Genomic DNA, 5,097 nt, shown 5'->3' with positions numbered 1-5,097 from the left:
CAGCATCAGCAAAGGCCCAGCAGTCAGGGAGAACGTGGGTCTCTTGGAAGTAGAATTCCATCTGCCTGGTGAACGGGGCTGGAGGGAGGAGCAGACAGAGATGACGCTCATCTGGGAGGCAGGGCCCCATCCACCACAGCCCCTGGAGTGTGGAGAAGCTCAGGTGGGACCTCTGAAGGGCTGCTTTCAAGTGTCATCCAGCCCCATGGCAGCAGAATCAGTGGTGCCTATAAAAGGCTCGCTTTTGGAGACAGATATGTCCAGGGGGTGGAGTAAACCACGGAGCAGCTGAGGACACCGGGAAGCATCTCTATAGCAATGCGGTTAATAGCATGGGCTCTGATCAAAGACAGAGGAAAAGAGACATTCCATGCCCCTGATGGAAGAGTACGTGCCCTGCCCCGCCTCCCCCCTTGCCAGAAAGGATAGAACCTGAGTCTGGCGTGCCTCTAGATCCAGCGGGCAGTTGGCAGAAAACTCAGAGGACAGAGTAACATGCTGAGTTGTACCGTGAGTATTCCACCAGCAAAATCCAGGCTGGGAAACTCCACAGCCATAAATAAATTACAAGAAAAAGAGAGGGATGCAGGGAGAACACGTAGATTGAAAGAGACTTAAAAGGTACCAAATTTAAAGATGGGGCTGACTAACCACCAGTGGCTAGGGATATACACTCAGGCGAGAAAACTGTAGAGAAACACAGGGAATTCTTCTTTAAAAAACCAAAACAACAAAAAAACAACAAACCTTCCTATAAAAATCCCAATTACAGTTGACTTTAGAGAGGGGGCAGGAAGGGACTGTGCCTGGGAGGGGAGCACAGACGGGCTTCCGGGGTTTCTGGCAAAGTTCTATTTCTTGATCCGTGTTGCTGCTTACAAGGGTGTTTGCCTTATACAAATTCACAAGGTTATACATTTGTTCTGTGTGTTCTTCTGTTTGTCTTCTTTTGTAATAAAAAGGCTAAAGGAAGTGTGAGTTCCAGAGTCAGCCGCCTGGGTTCAAATCCCTGCTCTGCTGTTTATCAGCTGCGTCATCTTAGGTAAGTGATAAGACCCTCTGGGCCTCAGTTTCCTCATCTGTAAAATGGTGTTAGAGGTTCATTTCTACGATTAAGCAAGTTAGCATAAAGGAAGCGCTTGGGACAGTACCTAGCACCGGAAGCACTATAAAAGTTTTTGCTATTATTGTTGTGTTGTTACTCCCCATTTCCCTACCCATCTCTCCCATATGTCCTCATGCTTCCATGATTCTCTCTCAAGGAAAGGGGGAAAGAGAGCCAGCTATGGTATTCTGTAACGGCTGTGGCAGAGCCTCTTTGTGGACAGTGACGAGATAATCAGCTTAAACTGGGGATCTGGCTCTATGACCAGGGAGTGACTGTCCGCACAGCGTGGTCCTGCCAAGTGGCCTCGATGGTGTTGGCTGTGACTGTGGGCGAGGCTGCAGAACCAGAATATCCCTTCACCCCCTCTGGAGCTGCCTGCCACCTGCTCCCACGCTCTGCTGATGCCCGTCTTTCTTAGAGAGAGTTCAGAGGAGCTGAGTCTCACGACGGAGGCATGGGCTTCAGTGGTAATGTGAACCTGGGTTTGCAACCCAGCTTTACCATGTAAGGGAGTTAAGAGTTGTATGTTTTCAGGATGCCTGGGTGGCTCAGTGGGTTAAACCTTTGCCTTTAGCTCAGGTCATGATCTCAGAGTCTTGGGATCGGGCTCTCTGCTCAGTGGGGAGCCTGCTTCCTCCTCTCTCTCTGCCTGCCTCTCTGCCTGCTTGTGCTCTCTGTCAAATAAATAAATAAAAATCTTTAAAAAAAAATAAAGAGTCGTATGTTTTCAAGGAGTCCGTCTTCCTCTCTGAGCCTCATCATCTATTATTAACAATAATAATTGCATGTGCCTGGTGGGGTGGTGGTAAAGAGATGATCCCTGTACAATGTTCAGTGGTGGGCCTGGCTCAAGACCCTCACACATGCTGTACTTTCTGCCTAGAATGCTTTTCCCTGCACTTCTTCCAATAGCTGGGTCCTTCTCATTTGGGTGAGGGGAGAACTGTGCTTCAATATCTCCTTGACTTCCCTGTTGAAGGAAGGTAGGAAGCCATGGATACATCCCATTTGTACTATTTAAAGACAGATGAAATTCATGGCCTGACATATTATGTTTATTTTATTACAACACATTTTTTGTTTTCTGCTTATTGTGTGACACCCCCTTACCCTTCATGAGAAAGGACGCTCTGTCCTGGCAAAGACCACCTGTGCCTTGTTCACTGCAGTACCTCTAGTCAAGGAGATATTTAAGCAATTATTTATTGAATAAATGGACAAAATCCATGAATATATAAATAAATATGTTTGCTCCTCTATCATGTTTTCCCAGACTGGTTTGTGAGGGACGGACGTGCAGGATCTTATCTGACCCGTTCTCCGCTGGGTCTCCTGAACCCCTTGTGCTTGGCCAGGTGCGTACTGCACACCTAGTAAATACTTGTCAGATGAATGTAAGCGTGGGGTCCAGAGGGTGGCCTTTGTCACTGCTGCCCTCAGATGCAGGAAGGGCTCCAGGCCCCATCCCCGGTGATTCTCCGGACCTCAGGTCTTGATCTACTCCAGTGTCGGGTCTTTTTGGGTCATTTCCTGTGCTGTGGGGTCAATGAAGTTGTGAAGGCATGTGCCGTGGAATGGGAAACAGACCAAGGATTGGGAGCTGGACAGACCTAGATTCTTGTCTTTGACCTATCATGTACAATCTCTGGGACCTGGAGCTAGTTGGTGAGGCTTCCGTTTTCTCATCTGTTCCAAATAATAACCATAGCAACAATAACAACACGTTTGCCTGGAAGGGTTTTAGTGGTCAGATCAGGGAGCAGGCAACAAAGCCCAATGTGGGTTGAAGAGTCCCATACACATGTACATTAGTAGCTACAAAGGTGTGAAAACAGCCATTGAAAACCAAATCCTAGGGTGAAACTCAAATTCTGGGGGGATGCTGCTGGGTGTCCATCAACATTGTTCTCTACATCTTCCTTAGTAATAAAACTCTCAATTTTTGTGATGTTCAGGATCAAGACTACATTTCCCAGCCTCCTTTGCAGCTTGTTGTGGCCTGTGCCCACGTTCTGGTTGATGGGATAGAAGTGTGTGCAGTTTCCAGGAAGTGTCCTTAAAAGGAAGACTGGGTTCCTTTGCCTTTCTTCTCCTCGGTAGCTGGAATGTGGCCTTGAAGCTTGGAGCTTGAGCAGCCATCTTGGACCATGAGGAAGAAGCCAATACTAAGGTGGAGTCAGTGCAACACCAATATAGAAGGAGGCTGAGTCCTTGACAACTTTTAGGAGCCCCCCTCCAGAGCCCTTTACCAGAGAGAAAAAAAAAGGTGTGTCTTTTAAGCCATTATCCCTTGGGAAGTTTCTTTCATTTGCAACCATATTTAAATATAACGGATACATTCTGTCAAAGTGAACAAATTCACTTGGGCTAGATTTTTTTTTTTTTAAGATTTATTTATTTGAGAGAGGGAGAGAGAGAACATGAGCTGGGGTGGGGGGGAGGGGCGTGGAGGGCAGAGGCAGAGGGTAAAGGAGGGAAGCAGACTACCTGCTGAGCACGAAGCTGGGACTCCGGGCTCGCTCAATTTCACCACCCTGACATCAGGACCTGAGCCGAAATCAAGAGTCAGAGGCTTAACGGACTGAGCCCACCCAGGCACCCCTAGATGGGTTTTATTTTAATTAACAAACACTTGTACAACACCAGCTCTGTTTGCTGACATTTTTGCAAGCCCTTTACAAATATTAACTTGTGAATTCTCATTATAACTCTAGGAGAGAGAAACTCCTATTATTCCCATTTTACAGGTAAGTCTTGAAAACCGCAGAAAGAAGGAAACAAATCTTGGAATTTTTTTGTCAGTTCCTGCTTCTGGTAATTCTTGTTTTTTTAAATTAATTAACATATAATGTATTTTTTTGAGGGTACAGGGCTGTGATTCATCAGTCTTACACAATTCACAGCACTCACCATAGCACATAGCCTAACCCCATGTCCATCACCCAGCCACACCGTCCCTCCCACCCTTCTCCTCTCCAGCAACCCTCAGTCTGTTCCCTGAGATTAAGAGTCTCTTATGGTTTGTCTCCCTCTCTGGTTTTATCTTGTTTCATTTTTCCCTCCCTTCCCCTATGATCCTCTGTCTTGTTTCTCAAGTTCCTCATATCAGTGAGATCATATGATTATTGTCTTTCTCTAACTGACTTATTTCACTTAGCATAATACCATCTAGTTCTATCCATGTCATTGCAAATGGCAAGATTTGAGGGTTTTTTGATGGCTGCGTAATATTCCATTATATCTATCTATCTATCTATCTATCTATCTATGTACTTCTGGTAATTCTTTCAGTCAGCAAATATACACTGAGCGTATACTATGTGCCAGGTCCTCTGCTGGGTGTTTGGGATAGAAAGACAAAAAGACAGATTTAATGACTGGTTTCATGGAGCTTACAATCCAAACTGTACTGTCCAGCATGGTAGTCACTAGCTACATGTGGCTATTTAAATTTAAATTAGTTAGGGGTGCCTGGATAGTCAGTGGGTTAAAACCTCTGCCTGATCCCAAGGTCCTGGGATTGAGCCCCACATTGGGCTCTCTGCTCAGCAGGGAGTCTGCTCCCCACCCTCCGCCTGCCTCTCTTGTGCCTACTTGTGATCTCTGTCTGTCAAATAAATAAATACAATCTTTTTTAAAAATTCCCTTAAAAAAAATTTAGTTCCGCACACAAACCAGCCACATTTCAGATGTTCCATAGCCATAGGTGGCTAGTGGCTACTGTTCTAGACGGGGCAAATGTAGTACATTTCCATCATGATAGAAAGTTCTGATATAAAGGGATCGCTGGCAATTAAACTAGCCACTTACAAGCCAATGTGTGAGCACTGGCTATCATATTTCTTATCACCTCCCTAATTTGGTTCTCTCTCTGGGGGAGAGAACAGAAAGGAAAAAGCAGGGGCTTTATTTATTTATGTGGTATTGTTGGATATAGGTTAAGTTTTTTTTTTTAAATTCATCAGTTCACTCTATCTTTACAATCACCT

General features: G+C 45.5%; 1 long non-coding RNA gene across 1 annotated transcript; it reads left to right on the top strand.

Moving 5' to 3' along the window:
- Positions 1 to 293: 293 nt before the first annotated feature.
- On the top strand, positions 294 to 3,477 carry LOC308354479. The gene is made up of 4 exons (XR_013967866.1): positions 294 to 510; positions 963 to 1,042; positions 2,382 to 2,463; positions 3,064 to 3,477. It is a non-coding gene; the product is annotated as an uncharacterized lncRNA (long non-coding RNA).
- The last annotated feature ends 1,620 nt before the right edge of the window (positions 3,478 to 5,097 follow it).

Source organism: Martes martes, assembly GCF_963455335.1.
Source record: "Martes martes genome assembly, chromosome: 13".
In the NCBI taxonomy this organism is placed as follows: Eukaryota; Metazoa; Chordata; class Mammalia; order Carnivora; family Mustelidae; genus Martes; species Martes martes.
Note: the sequence above shows the minus strand (reverse complement) of the source record. Positions and strands in the feature narration are given on the sequence as shown.